We start from the raw sequence: 17,992 nt of genomic DNA, 5'->3' as shown, positions 1-17,992 counted from the left end.
TAGTCATGCCCAGCTTAGGTTTCAAGTTAGTTGGTGGATTATGGGGGAGTCGAGGGCTTCTTCCTCTTTTGAACCTTACAAGGAGAACTCCGTCGAGGTCATGGTCAAGGGTTGACAGTGGAGTCACTGTGTCCTGTCAGCCCTTGCTCACGCCTGCATGGACCTCTCTTGAGCTCCCTGGCTCCTCAAGGTGAAGGGTCACCAGGCTGCCGTGCTGCCGCATAGAAGGAGGCCACGTCGCCCCCCCCCTTCCCTCCTTTCTCTTCTCTTGCTCCTTCCCTCTCTCTCCATCCAGAGCTTTCTTCCTGGGATGAGCCTCACAGAGGGAACAAAGGAGGAGGGATCATGTCACTGTCCTGGAGCCAACAACAGAGCAGACTTTGCCCCCCACTTCCAGCTCTATCTTCTTAGAACTAAACATACCTTGGGGACCAGATTTAAAGACACATCTGAGTATTCTCAAAGCCCCTATCAGTCCTCTCTTGTTTTTGAATAGATGACAATTTTGTCATTTCTAAGCTATACATTTCTCCAAGAGCCATTTACTCTCTTGAAAGTTTGATAATTTTCCCCTTAGAAGCTATACTGTACAAATATATGTACTGTTTCTGGAGTTTATATAGAAGAATGGAGTCCAAGATAAATGCACACTATGTGTGTATCTATGTAACACTGAAGTTACCAGGAAAACGGTTTTTAGAGACGTAACTAGGTATTTTTATTCATGGTTCATAATGTCTCCTACTTTTCTACATGAAATCTTCCAGAAAGATCTCAGAAGGGAGAGCTGTATCTAAAATGGTGCTTTGAGGTATTCTTATAAAGGATGTACCCTCTACAAATTATAAGACTACTTTTTTTTTTTTTTTTGAGACAGAGTTTTACTATGTCGCCCTTGGTACAGTGCTGTGGTGTCACAGCTCACAGCAACCTCCAACTCTTGCTTAAATGATTCTCTTGCCTCAGCCTCCCAAGTACCTGGGACTACAGGCACCCGCCACAACACCTGGCTATTTTTTTGTTGTAGTTGTCATTGTTGTTTGACAGTCCCAGGCTGGGTTTGAACCCACCAACCCTGGTGCATGAGGCCAGCGCTCTAGCCACTGAGCTACAGGCACTGAGCCTGTAAGACTACTTTTAGTTACAAGAACTCTTAATAGTGAGAAGGTCTTTGTTCAAATATTTTTCTCAACTTCTCTATTTTTTAAATACATATAACTTTAGATTAATAATACTAACATAATTATCAGACTTTAAAGAAAACTCAAGGGGAAAAAAAAACTATACAACCTGTTTGCAAGGAAACTTGAAATTAAAAATAGTAGGTATTCAGAGGAAACACCATTCTTGCAATTTGGGAAAATAGTGCCTCAATTTTATATTAAAGAGAGATGCATTATTAAAGGCCTTACTCAGATAGTACTTTCAATTAACATGGTCTGCAAAATGTATTCCTCATGTACACAAGACACTTTTCAAGAGATATTTCAACATACACTCTGCATCTGCAAAGGGATGTCAGAATGACAAATTTCTGAGCTTTCAGAATTTAATTTGGATAGCACAGAGCTTGACTTCTTCCCTGAACACTCATCTGTACACAGCAAGACCTATTTCTTCCAGGTAAAAGGCACATGATTAAATAAATCAGGCAAACATTAATGGCCTTAATATTAAATATATTTCTGCACTAAAAATAGTGGTCATGTTGGTTACTCATTATTATGTAACCTTCAAATGGTTACTTAATTTTTTAAAATCTAAATTAGGGGTCCATTGACACAAAGTGACCTAAAGATGCTTAGACAAGTTGAGATACTGATGAAGGAATACTCATAGGTTTTACAGCCTTATTTTTGTCTTGAAAAGTTTAATCACAGTTCAATAGGGATAATTGCTGAACCCACTGTGCGTTGCTCCAGGAGTATAAAGACTTCGTGCCCAGTGCCGCACTGGAGGTGTGACTGTCCAGTTCCTAAACTCTCCTGGCCCTCACTGTGACTGGTGCTCAGCTCTTTATTTGAAGAATTTTCTTAAACCTCTCCTTTACTTTGGAGAACAGTCTTTGCAAGCTAATCCCCAGCTAACGATGCATCATCTTGGTTAAAAAATAGAGCAGACAAAGTGAACCTCGGGGAGTACGCAGGCACGTCCCCCCACGTCCCCCATGCCTCTCAGAAAGGAATTCTCTACATGCTATTGATCATAAAAGTCTCCTTTGAAATTCTCCTTGCTTGGGTGACAACTTGGCCACGATGCCTCCTCTTTTCAGAAAAGGGGGCAGGGAAAGTACTCAATCCTGAAGCTTCCTTTTCTTCAGAACCCCACAAGTCAAGACTGCTCATATCTACTGTGCGCTCCGAAACTGCCTCCTTCACATTTACCTCCCGCATGGCCAAAGTGGGGTCAGATCACTGAGGAGCAGGCCCACCCCACAGCAGGGCCTCTAGTTTGGAACTTGTTCTACCTGCCTCTCTCCCTGTGGCCTTGCAGCACTGCAGGGCCCTCCCCTTGCCCACTCCTGTCTAGCTGTGCATCCTCGTCTCCCGCAAACAAAAGCTCCCTGCCTTGTGTACCACCTCTTAGGGATTAGAGAGTCAGACTGCGCTTCTGAAAGACAAACATTTGCAAATGAGATAGGGCGGCAAAGTGACCCACAGTGCAGATCACAGACAGGGCTCCCACTCCTGTGACTGTTCACAGGGATGGGCCATGTCCTTCCTCACCCCCAAGTTATGTCTCGTATACTTCAAACCTTCTTTCTGAAATCCTCATTTAATTTTTCCTTTAAAGCTAATGGGTACATATAGTATTCTAATTTTCTGAACAATATTGTCTGAACGGGATTTTTACTGGTATAGAATAAAATTTCCCCCATTTATTTAAAAGTGCCCAAGATATATGAATTATATTCTATCCAAGAAAGAAAAAAAAAAAAAAGAAACCTCACATACCAGAATTTCCCCCGTCCAACCAAATAAGAGGCACAGTAAGTACTTCCAGGTAGTCTGAGGATGAGATCACAGGATAGTGACGGGAGGTGTTAGCAAACTGTGACGATCATGTTAGAATAGTTTCTGAAACAAGGCTGGGAACAAATTCTTGGGAAAAATGAACATAACGTCAGGAATGAGCAAGCAGAACACCAGGGCTAGGAGGCAGCAGATGGACGTGTCCATTGCTATTGCTTCAAGAACAGATGTGGCAGATGCCAAGAAAATGAGACAAAGGCCACGTGGATTTGCTTCCTCAAAGAGGGGGAGAAAGTGTGTTCCTCGTAATTAGCAGGTCAGGGCACCGCAAGGAGCTCTGGGGGCCTTTCCCACTTTGGGTGTGGAGTAACCTCTTGGGTGTTTGAGATCACATGATTAACTTTTTTACTGTTCTTCTTTAAACTTTCATGAGTAAATTTTCTCATGTTAACCCACAGAAAATCCTGATTTATTTAAAAAATTGTCAGGACTTCATTCTTTTCTGTTTTCAGCTGATGAAACAAGTAGACGCTGTTTCACGACATCCAGTTTCTCCTCTTCCAGGTCTACCCGGGCAGCATTCAAATGCCTTGCGTCACTTTCTAACTTGGTATGATTATTACCTCTCCTCCGTAGCACTTTATACTACTGAAATGTTTTCATTGCATTGCCTAACTTGATTTTTAAAAAATGTGTGTGGGTGGTATGGGCTATTTCAGCTTCTTCATTCCTCTCTGAACTCTGCTTAAGAAGGAGCTCACAGCAGAGAGGTGTAGGAGAGGCAGGAATTCCACTGACAACTACTGTGGCGGATGCTGGGAACTCCCTGTGGGTGAGATTGTGATTTGAGTCCATGATTAGATTTTAAAGATTGAGTTGACCCTGCCAAGCGGACCTGAAGAAATCCAAGCAACCGACATCTGGGTTACTCAGGCAATGGAATGGGAACTAGGGAAAAGCAATAAATGTTTGTTTTCAAGGCGTCTTTGGAAGTATTTCTCAGGAAGAGATAATCGTGGTGATTCACAGACTCATGTTCCAGCCTTCCCTGGGTAGGTTTCTGGAGTATTCCTTTAATGATGGTTTACATCAAAGCTACATTTGTTGCATCATTTTTTTCTTCTCCACCCGGAAATGTATAGTGATGCTACACTTCGTATCTGAGGAGAAGAGACGGTCTGTGTATGGTCCAGTGAGGGTTGTTCATCACTTACTACAAACTGGTTTCCACTTTGTATGGAGAGTAAAATCTATCTGTGATACTACGAGTCTGTTTATCAGTTGGCTTTAGCAGCTGAAGAATACAGATGTTATTCATCATGTGGCTGCTTATCATTTATAAATGAAATCTAAGCCAGTACTTATGATTTCAATATTCCTTTCCTCTGTTTAATTCAGTTTCTTTCCAAAGATGATGCTTTTATGTAACCCATGTCTTTACTCACCTGTGAATTTATGTATGTATGTAAGCATGTACTGTGTGATATGCATGTATTTCCAAATTGATCCAAAATTGATAGAAACGTTTAGAGAAATACTGTAAACGCATTAATTTTTTTTTTTTTTGAGACAGAGCCTCAAGCTATCCGCCTGGGTAGAGTGCCATGGCATCACGCTCACAGCAACCTCCAACTCCTGGGCTCAAGCGAGTCTCCTGCCTCCGCCTCCCAAGTAGCTGGGACTACAGGCACCCGCCACAATGCCTGGCCATTTTTTGGTTGCAGCCATCACTGTTGTTTGGCGGGCCTGGGCTGGGGATTCGAACCCGCCACCTTAGGTGTATGTGGCTGGCGCCTTAGCCCCTTGAGCCACAGGTGCCGAGCCCGCATTAATTTTTTTTAAAAGAATGAATTTATGAAGACTTTGGAGAAAAAGGGAAATACAGTTTGGGGTTAACCATCTGCAAGATAACAAAATATATTCCTTTTTCTGTCTTTTTGTTGTAGAGCATACAGCAATTTTCATGCCAAGGGGAATTAACTAAATTCTAAAATGTATTTTTCTCTTTAAGTTTATACTTTAAACAGGAATAATAATATTAAGATCCAATTGCAGATAAGCCCTATAAAGTGAAGTGGAACATTAAGATATGTGGACTCAGAGAGGGAGAGGGGGACAAAATATTTTCCTAAACTAAATTAGCTGATAATATTTTAAATTAATTAGTATTTTAAATTCTAGTTCTACCACTACTGCTACTAGGACTAGAAATTATGTTCTCTGTGCCAGGCGTGAAATTCCACCCTTCCACACGTTATCACACATAATCATAACAATACTCCCATTAGATTTATTGTGTATATAATAAAAATATATACACAATATATATTGTGGGGAAAGCGACTCAAGTTACAAAAGGTCAAACTGCCAGTACCATACGCGGGCTCATGTGCTTTCACTGCTGTCCTGCAATTCTAAAGTTATTTTCCCAATTCCAGGATAGGCCTAGTAGTAGTAAACAGGCCAGTGTCATCCTTGAGGACAGAGACTATATCGTTCTCTTGGTATTTCTTCTAGAGCTTTGCATCATCAGATCCTTAAGAAATCTTACTGATTTAACTTGTTCTTAGCAGTTTTTGAAAACCACTCACTTAAGAAAAAAAAAGAAAGAAAATTCTGTATTTCATGTGTGCTCAGCTCCATCCGAATCCAACCAATATTTAGGTATCAGTTGCATACCAGGTATGATGCTGACCAAGGAAGGGCTCCCCAAGATGCCCGGGGCCCCTCCTGCCACGGGGACTACATTCATGCTGAGTGCGTGGTGGGTCTGGATGCGTCTTCTACTGGAAGTCGTGCTGTTCACTGATTAGCACCACCTGGGAAATTACTAGACACGCAGAAGCTCTCACCTCACTGCAGAGCTCCCGGAACTGCAGTTTCACAAGACCCCCAGGTGTTTCAAATGCACACTGAACGTTTGAAACACTCTTCTAGAACTCTCTTTATACACAAAGTAGATTCATGTAATTAACAAATTAACTCATCTTCACAGCTCTTTGGCTGTAAAGCCGAGGGGCTATGTAACCCAAAGGAGAATCGGACCAGAGGTTTCACACATGTGGTGGCCACAGCAGCCCAAAGAGCCAGTGAGAAAGAAAAGCATCAGGAAGCAAAACAGAAAGAAACAGAAGCTGTGGTGTTTAGAAACTTGGGGTAAGCAATCTGAGCAATCCTGACTGCAGACAGGAGAGCGAGAACAGAGCGAGTGAGGACAGGAGAGATCTGCAGACTGGGGGAGAGACGGGAAGGCAGTGCTGGGTGGGTTGTAAACACTCAGTCCTGCTGCGTCTCAGTAACACTTGAAGAAATGAGGTTGTCTGAGTGTTGAGTGTGATAGACGTGTTCTGCAATTACTTCCCTGCTCAAGAATTCTGGAAAAGGTGATCCCTGTGCCATGTTCCTCTACACTCACACCCTCAGCCACAGAAGGCTCGCTCTGAGATGGGTACTTGCTCCAGAGACAGCTATTCTTCTTGTCCCAACTTATCACTTTTTCTTTTTTTTTTTTTGAGACAGTGTCTCAGGGTGTCATCCTGGGTAGAGTGCTGTGATGTCACAGCTCACAGCAACCTCAAATTCTTGGGCTTAAACTAAGATGACCAGATGTCCCGCTTTGGGCAGGACAGTCCCAATTTTTAACAGTTTGTCCCAGTTTAAAACCCATGGGCGTTTTAAAAAAGTCCCGATTTTTGGAAAGAATGCAGGACAAGCTAGGGAAGGGCGGGAGAATGGGAAGGGAATATATGGTTTTTGGCTGCTGAAAAGGTTAATGTAACTCCATTTGGGAATGAAGAGGTTAATGTAACTTCATCTGGAAATGAAAAGGCTAATGTAAACTCCCTACTCCCCTCCTGGGCAAAGGTAGCCCTGGTGGAATCTGTATCAGAAGGATACTGGCTCCCTCCCTTGCTTCTAGGCAAGGACAATTAGCTCAGAAGGAGCCAAACTCCTTCTCCTTGGAACAAACAAGTACCCTCCCTCCCCCTCTAGAGGGTCTCTAACCATAAACAGCTCAGCCAATAGCCCCCCTATCCCCCATCAATGGTGTCCCACTTTACGAATGTTAAAATCTGATCACCTTAGCTTAAATGATTCTCTTGCCTCAGCCTCCCAAGCAGCTGGGACTACAGGTGCCCACCACAATGCCAGGCTATTTTTTTGTTGTAGCTGTCATTGTTGTTTGGCAGGTCTGGGCTGGATTTGAACCCACCAGCTCTGGTGTATGTGGCTGGTGCCCTGCCGCTGAGGTACAGGCTCTGAGCCATCCTACTTATAGCTTGATGAGGCTGCTCTAAAAGTTGAGCTGAGCCAGTTTTCTCCTTTTGAGAATCAGACATGAAGAGCTGCAAGTTGGCATTGTGTGCTGTGCTAGTTGACCTGATTTGGTGGCCAATAGTGGAGACAATGCTGGGGGAATAAGGAGACTTTACACCAACTTAACGTATAAAGTCTAGGTAGCCTGGAGTGGTGTACACTGACTCACGTGCCACGTGGCAGACTGAGGCAGTGCAGCAGCCTTCCAACTCCTTTTATTGATCTCTAAGACAAAGCATTTGTGAAAAGATACAGAAATGTCAAAATTCAAAAACAGAATTAAAAGGATCCCAAGCCCCCAGGAAGACTGGGTAAAAACAAAATGTCTGGGTAACAGGGAACAGGTAGTGAGTTGCCAACAATGGCCAATAACACACTTAGAAAGGGGGAGGGGAAAAGAGTTTCATCTCCAAAGGGCAAACAAGCAGCTTCCCTAACGTACTGCCCATTGGAGTTCAAAGGGCTCAGCCCCACCCGCCGCTGATTCTCTGCCCAGGGATGGTCTTGGTGACTTTACCCGGTGTGGGTGCCTCTGAACTCCCTTCATCTTCCGTGCTCTAGACAAGAAGCCTCCAGAGACGGCCTGCCTGCATGCTTTGCCTTGGATTGAGGGCCCGCAGAGATCAGCCTATCTGCCTCCCTCAGTCAATGTCAGGACAAATGGCCATATTAGAGTAAATAGATGTCCAGAAGAAATAGAGAAAGTAGGGGAGGGTGGAGGAGAGGTGGGACAAGGGGGAGAATGACTCTCGCTATGCACAGAAACGAGAGACTCTGTGGTTCCTGAGACACAAGTTTGGCACTGGTTTCCAGCATGCTGCTTCCAGGTCCTGTGAGGTCTGACTGTGCCTGATGTCTGACTTCTGAACACTGGGGCAAAGTCCGTGGTACATTTCTATAACCACTGTCGAGTCATCACCTCTTTAGTGAGTTTTTACATGTCAACTATAAAGGCCATTGTTAAAGAGTAGCTAGTGAGCAAATGAGAAAGAGAGAAAAAGGGAGGGAACACTCAACTTAATGCACATTCCTTTTTGATAAAATGACTCCTTTTCCTTTGGGTGAATACCCAGTAGTGGGATTGCTGGATCAAATGGTACGTCTACTTTTATACTTGAATGTTTATTGCAGCACAATTCACAATTGCAAAAATGTGGAATCAACATAAATGCCCATTAGTTCATGAGTAGATGAACAAAATGTGGTATAAGTGTACCAGGGAACACGACTCAGCTGTGAAGAAGGTTGACTTTTGCAAAAATCTGGATGAAGCTGGAGACCACTGTCCTAGGTGAAGTAGCTAAAGGCTGAAGAAACAAACACCCCACGTACTCACTGTCAAACTGGAGCTAACTGAAAAGCATGCATGTACTTAGCGGGAAATAAAACTTAACAGAAATCAGGCAGGGAGCGAGGGTGGAGAGGATGGGTGAAACCTGCCTAATGTGTACAGTGGATGCCATTTGGGTGATGGACACATTTATAAAAAATGACTCAAGCGTTATGAAAGGGATCCATGTAACTAAAAATATTTGTGCCCCTGAAATACTCTGATATCTAGAATAAAAACTTTGACACAACAACAACAACAACAACAACAACAAAAAAAAGGAAAAGAAAAAACCAGAAAACATTGCTCTTGAAAATGCAGCGGGCTATCCCTAGCACATGTCTGTGTTTTAGACAGAGGCACAGTCAACACACTGGCTAGTGTTGCTAACTCCAGGCATTGACAAATGCCTCAGAAAGAGGCCAAAGATAAGAAGGGACCAAAAAATAAGAATCAGGTGCATTTTTAAATACTTAAATGTATACATATATATGCATATATATATGTAGTATATATATATGTCTAATTTCTGTTAAGTTTTATTTCCCTCTAAGTACACGCATACTTTTCAGTTAGTTCCAATTTAACAGTGATTATATATATTTAATTTTTTGTTTTTACTTGCCACTGACCTGAAGCTAAGTCATATACTTATGTTCTTGAGAAGATTGAAGAAAGAAAATAGACACATCAGAGCAATATTGTTTCATCTATTTCAAAAAGACCAGATATTTTAATTAATTTAATATTAAATTGTCTAAAACTTTGAGGTACTCCGATAAACTATATAGATTAAAATACCAGCTATTGGTGAATAAGACAGAGTTGCCTACATGTCTCTCACTCAAAAAGTAAAATATATTTATAGATAATTCTGAAGATGAATAATGGACTCAAAATATCAAAACTATTTCTGGTACTATGTTGGAACTTGTCATCTGACACAATGATCTTCCTGTTTCTCTCTGATGTCAGAAGATGTCCAGAGCTCAGGCACTGCATAAAATGAAAATATATATAATAGGAACAGTTATGGCTTCTAGGAGAGATTCTAAGTGATCTGAAAGAGAAGAGACTTCAGGAATATGAATGACATGCCCATCAACGTGCCGTGAAAACAATGTGCCTCTCAGTCCATGACAAGAGGTTTGCAACCTTGCTGAGGACCTTCTCTGGCCCTCAGACACAGCTGATCCCTGGTTTTAGGAAGAAGTTGCCTGTTTGATTTGAAAAACTGATGGTAATTTTAGAATACATAAAGTTTATGAGAAGAGTGGATGTTATAGATTTACAAGGAGATCCTACAAGTGTAGAAAACGTTATTCTTCCAGGTGATGGAAGTTGCAGCTGAGAACAGCTTCTTACTCGTTAGATAAGAAGGACAGTGGAGGCTCGGCGCCTATAGCTCAACCGGCTAAAGCGCCAGCCACGTACACCTAAGGTGGTGGGTTCGAATCCCCAGCTCAGACTCGCCAAACAATAATGATGGCTGCAACCAAAAAATAGCCGGGCGTTGTGGCGGGCGCCTGTGGTCCCAGCTACTTGGGAGGCGGAGGCAGGAGACTCGCTTGAGCCCAGGAGTTGGAGGTTGCTGTGAGCTGTAATGCCACGGCACTCTACCCAGGCGGATAGCTTGAGGCGCTGTCTCAAAAAAAAAAAAAGAAGGAGAGTGGAGAAGTGCAGACACGTCTTTCTTACTGGAGAAATATCATTGCTCAGCTTGTGAACAATGTGAACAACAGAAATTCAAGAAAGAGGGGAGTCTGTCATCTTCTGACCCTGACGAAATGCTGAGTGGGAAGATGCATTTCATAATGCAAAATGAGAAAAAAAACCAACAAAGGATTGGGTGGTCTGCAGCACCCAAATGAGAAAGGAGGAAGCAGAGAAATCATTTTCCACTGCGAGACGTGCAAGAGGAAGCTGGAACTTCATCCTGGAGATGGCTTCAAACACACACCAAAAAATTATAAATCAAAAGAAGCAAAATAACTTTAATTATTTTATATAACCTAACATAGATACTGAAATCATTAGGTGAATTCACATTTATATTTTTCTCTTTTGAAACTGTAGGATAATTACAAGTAATCCACCAATCTTTCCCCCATCCCAGATAACATGAGCTGGGGACCATGCAGGTGGCAGAAAAACTGGATTCGAAATTAATAGGTTAGAGATAGTTGGTGAAAACACTCTGAAAATTGTGATACGCCAAATTACTTTTTTTGCTGCTTTTTGTGGTCCAAGAAATTAAAGTCTGACCAGTCTGTTCCCTGCACAACAAGATGTTACTGCCACAGCCAATCTACTGGACAGTGCTTGCCAACTTCACCCCAGGTGAGTCCAGCCCGGTCAGAATTCCATCAGGGTAAAGTCAAGCTGACTTGTTATTTTTTGCATGTACTAATGTTCTACGTCCCCCATGAAACAAAATGTCTGGTACTGGAACATACAGTTGTCCTGCAGCATTCAAAGTGTCCTGCTCTTATTTCTTGCTTCCTAAGCTTCTGAATCGATGGCTAAAAAGTTTTTCCAACTTATCATCTCAAGATACACCTTCTTGTATCTGAGAATAAAAAACTTAAAGGTCTTTCTAATTTTATACAAAACAGATGTATAGAGATGACTATGGGAATACAAGATTAATGTTCAAAGGTATATTCATGTCCATAAAAAACTGAAAACATTTAGTAACAGCTTGGAAGAAACTGCAGGCCACATGACATGTTAACAGAAATCTTATTTCCTTTTCTGGATGAGAAGTTTGTAGGCTTTGAAGTGCTCCTTTCCGAGTACTCGTACGATGCCCTTGAACATGCTTCCTTTACAGCCCAAGGAAGTGTGGGTCTGTGCTCACAAGAGTGGCACTATCAGCCACTCTATTAATTATATAGATGTCTGAACAACAAAAAATCCTCACTGCAATGGTGACAATTCCTTGAAGGGGCAAAAATCATTTTGTAGAAGGACAATTCAACTTTTAATCACCCACCACATTTTACCTGGAAATTAGGTTCATATGTGACTTTATGTGATAATTGCAAATACTCCAGGAAAAAACTTCTAGAATATTCCCTGCAGAAGTGAACACACAGTCAGGCTGTAACATTTATAGTACATTGCAGTAACTACAGGGGATTCTAAATGATGCCTTCCAATCAGTAAGAAATCATTGACTGAAGTTACTGAATATTGACTGAAGTTATTAATATTCTTTAAAATATATTCGATACTTTCTTGCACAATCATTAAAATTTTTATCACAAAATTCTGGAAATAATGGTAATTTTTAACTATTAAGAAAACAGTGATAGCTGTGAGTATCTGTGAGTATCTGATATACGTCTATCACTTTAAGGTTATTTCAAATTGTCGGTAACATTGTTACGTCTCATCTCTAACATGCAGCTCTGTTGCAGAAACTATTTCAGTCTTATTATCTGGAATTTCTTACTAAACAAATATGTGAGGACACTGGTCTTCACTGCATAATGGGTTAGCACACACATGTGTTCTAAGATGTCTAGACACTTGTGCTCATGGTATTAAACACTTGAGAAATATAAAAGGCGTTAACTACTTTCTGAAGGATCTTGGAGAGAGAAAAAAAACCCCAACACATTGTAACATAAGAGAACATTTTGCCACCATACACTGCCAACATATGAAGAGTATCTAACCAGTGTGAGAAAAGTTAAATGTGGGCACAAACCCGGAGCACATTTGAGATAGAGGTCATAGGTTAACTTCAGAAGAGGAAAGTAAAACAAGAGGTGAAGGAGACAGGAGCCCAGATTCTATCCACTTCACCACTGGACGGGGACTGCCCAACACTGAGGGAGAAATGACCCTTTCAAAGCTTCAGAGAAAATGAAAGAGTCAAGGATTGGGTCTTACAAATGTAATAGCAACTTTTTTTTCTCTTTGCTGTGTTTTTTCACCTTTAAAAATTTTTATAGATTTAGGGGGTACGAGTTGAATCCTGGTGGAGGCTGAGCTTTAGTGTACCCATCAGTCTGAGGACCGCCCATTGTATTCTGTAGGTATATCTAGGTACCCCTAGAAGCAATGTTTTAAAAGTCCCAAGTTGGACAGCCCTAAACTAGACATCAGACAGATAGATATCAAGTGATTTCCTTATGATTTATGCAGAGAAGTTTCTCAAAAGAAAAACGATCTTGCTGTTGAGAGTGTACGTTGGGGGAAGGCCAGCATGGGGCAAGCCATTCGTGATGGGTCTGTACACTTCTGCTTCCCCCACACGGTGCTAGGAATGAAGGCTCAGGGTCACGCAGTTTGCAACAATCCCAGGTACACTTCTCACTGACTTTGTGATTTAGGCTAGTATTTAGCTTCTCCATGCCTCAGTTTCCCCCAAAATAAAACCTCGTAGGAGTGCAGTTAGAATTAAATGTGTCAGTACTCGTGGGGGTCTTCATCAGAGCCCAGCGTGCTGTGGGGAATAAAAGATAGCTATGCTGACTGTTACCATCCATAATCCCCTTGTGTATATAAAATATAAGACAAGCTGGATTCAAAGGGAAAGAAGATACAAATAGTACAGAAGGAAGCGTGAGTGTTCATCACGTTTCTTTAGGTGTCGGGGGAAAAGTGCTAAGCAGTGTGAGTTCACCTGGGGTAATCCAGGGAGGTCCGTGAAAGAAGTGAGTGAAACCAGGTTTTTCCCTCTTGAATTCCTCAACAATCAGCAGATGTTCAGTATGACTCACTCATGCAATTAGGATTATCTGCCTGTGTCCACAACACCTCTGCGTAAGGGGAAGGAGGAAAACTTTCCCTTTACTGTTTTTCCCCATGACTCATGTGTTTCTGAAAAACCAGTGTTGAAATTTGGTTCCAATCTGAAAACTCAAGGTAATTACGGGCCATTCAGAAGGGGGCAGGTAATACTCAAGGCAGTCGGAGTAACAGGATTGCACGGCCTGTGGCTGAAGAGCCAGTCTGGCCCAGGGCTGCCGGCAGGAGCAGACGGAGCTGTCAGTTCCGTCAGGGGCTGCTCTAGGGATTGGAACTTTGGGTTTTTCAGTTGCCACCCACTTGTCCCCTTGTCTCTTCCTCCTACCTCCAAAGCCTCCAACAGGAGGGTAAGGGATGTCTGAAAGGAAGAGGCAGGTTACCTAATGGTTCTCTAGAAGAAGGAGCATTTCCAGCCCTCCAGAGCTTGCATTCTGGGTGGGGTGGATGTGGGAGGAGCCCAGTGCTGGCTTCTAGAAGGCAGGCCCCTGGGAACACCCCTGCCATTCTGAGCTACCGCTGGAAAGCACTTCCTCCTTTCATTAAGACAGACATTTCTTCATAGGAGCTTAGAATTAGAAGTGGCAGAAGTCATCATACCCTCCCTCTGGCTTTATGGGTGAAAAAAACCCTGAGGCTTGCCCAGCAGCCGGCTGTGTGAACTCTCGGTGCCGCGATGAGGAGCTCTGCCGTGACTTATGCTCTGAAGCATAAGTCGGACAGTGGGAAGATAACCTGAAAGGTTTTCAGGGACCATATCCTGCTAATAATCTAGAAACCTTTCAAAGTAAGTGTCCCACGTTTTTCATTTCACTTTGCATATGCATCCTCAGGGGTTAAGGACTATTGAAAGTATCAAGTGTTCACTAAACACTAAACATGCACGTGTATAACACTCACTAGTCATGCCTAGGCATTTTAGACATATGTATTTGTTCCATGAAATGGTTTATAGAGCCAGGAGAGGTAGCTCATGCCTATAATCTTTGGGAAGCTAAGGTGGGAGGACTGCTTGAGGCCAGGAGTTTGGGAACAGCCTGGACAAAACAGTAAGACTCCATCTCAAAAAAGAAAAATTAACCAGGTGCAGTGGTCCATGCCTGTAGTCCCAGCTATTTGGGAAGCTGAAGCAGGAGGACAACTTGAATACAGGAATTCAAGATTATAGTGAGCTACGATTGCACCACTACACATCTGAGTGAGACCCTATAAGGAAGGAAGGAAGGAAGGGAGTTTTTAAAGATACCAAATATTAACATACAAAATAACACAATTCATTCAGTTAGAGATATGGCAAAGATATGAGGTAGAAGTGATGAATTAAAACTGACATTCTGTCTCTCCTAAGCTCCTCACTCCCAGAGGCCCTTTCCCCCTCAAAAAAAAAAAAAATTGGCTTCAGTTGACCAATATTTTATCATGAGAAACTTATTTTTTGTCAACAGGATGTTCCTGTTATTTTTAAGTCCTGTACTTTCAACAACAGTGAAATAAAATGGTAATGGTAGAGTAATATTAATTTCTGGGCAAACTCATGAATATGTAAGAAAAATCCAACTGGTCCAAAACTTGCTTTAACAAATTAAGGCTGTCTCTTTATGAATGTTCTTCATTTAGTCTCATTAAAAAAACAGTGATCTAATCTTCAGTCAGTATTTTTGTCTGATATTCCTAACTTCTGAATTGGTAGCTCATAATTCGAAGCTCATGTTTTCAAAAACACCCTTTATGACGGTACACTACTTTGTTCTTTTCTTTATTTTTCTCTCTTTCTTTAAAAAAAGTTGCATGTGCCACAAAATGGAAATAATTTCTTAAACATGCTGGAAATTCAAGAGTGTGATATGCAAGGCATCTGGGACGGTATTGTATGATAAATACTTCTAAATGGTAAAATCTCCCCAAATGTCAGGGCTGGTCTTCCTGATTTATAGGGGCCTATTACTGAGGTGTATGGAGGGAAGTCAGGAGAAATCATCTCTAAATCAAAGACTTGCTCGAAGATTTTGCTGCCTGCTATTACCAAGACAGAGAATCAAATAGGGTTTTATTATTTTGGAAATAGACCAAAATTCACCACTATCTGGGCCATTCTGAACTAAAGACAGGAAGAATACGATGATCTCACAAAACAGATAGTGAGAAAGTGAAGTGCTTTGGAGCCTGAATCAGATAGGCCTTTGAACATTGGCACTATTGACTAACAGCTGTGTAACTATGGGTGAGTAAAGCCCCCTCTCTGAGCTTCAGAAAACTTGCTTGTAAAATATAAATAAATCTTTTATTCCCACTACACATTTGTTCTAAGAGATGAATGAGGTAATTTTAAGTTACCTTAGCACAGTCCCTGCTAGGTAGTAAGTACTCCATAAAGGACAGCCATTATTATCAATCACTTTAGTGTGAACTGGTTTAATTACTTTGCTGAAACACTGTAATGTCTACTCATGTATAGAAATCACACATGGCATTTAACTATATTCATATTCAATTTCATATGATGCTGAAATATTTGGTTAATATCATTAATTTCCTTCTACAATAGCAAGCTTATCAGAGGTCTTATTTCATGAAGCCATCAGCACTCTACCCTAGTGTCTAAGACCATCTCTCTGAAGAGCAAACATTTTCATGACAACCCACACCGGAGACTTACATGTGAGGCCCTTGCTCAGTGCTCAGTCATTTGAAAGCAAGAAAAACACACAATCTTTATAAAATATAAATCTCTATTCAGTTCTGCCATGGTAATTCAAAACTGTAATTTTTTTATTTTTATTTTTATTTTTGAGACAAGAGTCTCACTTTGTTGCCCTGGTAGAGTGCCAGGCATCATAGCTCACAGCAAACTCAGACTCTTGGCCTTAAGCACAGCAACCTCAAACTCTTGGGCTCAAGTGATCCTCTTGCTTCATTCTCCCAAGTAGCTGGGACAACAGGTGCCCACCATAATGCCTAACGCTTTTTTTAGAGACAAAGTCTCACTCTGGCTCAGGTTGGTCTTGAACTTGTGAGCTCAGGCAATCCACCCACCTCAGCCTCCCAGAGTGCTAGGATTACAGACGTGAGCTGCAGTGCCCGGCCTTGGTAAACCATAAATTTAAAATCACAGCAAGGTGATGTGGTGAGTAGCTCTTCTGCTGGGATACGGGTGACTCAGCTGCTCAGGGGAGTGTTCTCCCTGCTTTGAAGGGCAGGGGGTTGCACACAGTCTCAGGGGGCTCTGCTACGAGGGTCACTGTGGAAGTTTTCAGACAGACTGTGTTATGGTCCATTATTTCACCTCCAGGCAGCAGCTGACGGTGCTCTTATTCGCCTGTGCAAGTTTCATCTTGCCCAGCTGATCGGTGCAGCAGGCAGGGCTGCATTTGTTCCCATCTGCGTGGATATTGTCTGCTTGGCTTTGGGTGTCTCAGAACTTTGGTAATTGCCTGTTCTGTGACTAAGGTCTTCTTCTCACAGGTATGTTGCTGTTCTTGTAATTCTTAGGAGATAGGGCAGCTTTATTAAAGGTTCTGCTATGGTCTGAATGTTTCCATCTTCCTCAGATTCACATACTGAAACCCTAACCTACAAGATGATGATTGTATTAGGAGAAGTGGCCTTGGGAGGTGATTGGTGCCCTTAGCAAAGAGGCCCCAGAGAGACCCTCACCCCTTCTGCCACCAGCTGTTTTTAAACCAAGGAGGCCTTCACTAGATGCTTAATCTGTCAGAACCTTGATCTGTGACTTTCCAGCCTCCAAAACTGTGAGAAATAAGTTCCTGCTGTTTACAAGCCACCCAGTCCATGGTAATTTGTGACAGCAGCACAACGGACTGACACAGGTTCCCGTCACTTCAGTTTCTGAAGCAGACAGTACCTCATGGTCCCCCCACTTCCCTTGTTAGTGAGGAGGAAGACCATCTTCCTTATCACTCCATAAAATACTAAAGTTTAACTGATGGTCCTGAAAGATTTTAGTTGCTTAGAAAGACTATGAAACCATAAATTAAAAATCAGAGAAAGAAATTAAAGAAAAGAGAAGCTAAGATTGAGCTAGGAGTGTGGCACTGAAATAGTATTTGCTAATAATGGGCTGCACGGTCAGCTCGGTTTGTTCTCTGCAGCGGCTGTTTCAGAGTCTGTGTGTTGGTCTCTGTCTCCCAGACACACACACACACACACGGTAGTTCAAGAGAAGCACAACTCTCTCTCATAGGAGAGCAGAATGGCTATTGTGTAATATAACAGACCAAGTTCTTGATCTTATCTTAGTGGAAAACCCAGCACTGACACCCACATGAATGCCATTCATTTATTTTGCATGCATTTATTAAGCAACAACTACCTGCTTGGTATGTGCTATGCTCTGGGCATAGAGTGATGAATAAGATGTGTTTGCTGACCTGAGGAAAGTCAGAGTCCAGTGTGGAGGGAGTCTCACACTGTGCAGTAACTCAGGGTGGAGGGGAGGCTCACAGGCTCACACTGTGCAGTAACTCAGGGTGGAGGGGAGGCTCACACCATGCAGTAACTCAGGGTGGAGGGGAGGCTCACACCATGCAGTAACTCAGGGCGGAGGGGAGGCTCACACTGCAGTAACTCAGGGTGGAGGGGAGGCTCACACTGCAGT

General features: G+C 42.3%; 1 protein-coding gene across 1 annotated transcript in view; it reads right to left on the bottom strand.

The window, feature by feature from the left end:
- ADGRV1 (adhesion G protein-coupled receptor V1) overlaps nucleotides 1-17,992 on the bottom strand; it is a 552,089-nt gene that overhangs the window by 81,607 nt on the left and 452,490 nt on the right. The gene's annotated exons all lie outside the window — the stretch shown is intronic.

This window comes from Otolemur garnettii, unplaced genomic scaffold (assembly GCF_000181295.1).
Source record: "Otolemur garnettii isolate 467f Iridium unplaced genomic scaffold, OtoGar3 scaffold00017, whole genome shotgun sequence".
Taxonomy (NCBI): Eukaryota; Metazoa; Chordata; class Mammalia; order Primates; family Galagidae; genus Otolemur; species Otolemur garnettii.
Note: the sequence above shows the minus strand (reverse complement) of the source record. Positions and strands in the feature narration are given on the sequence as shown.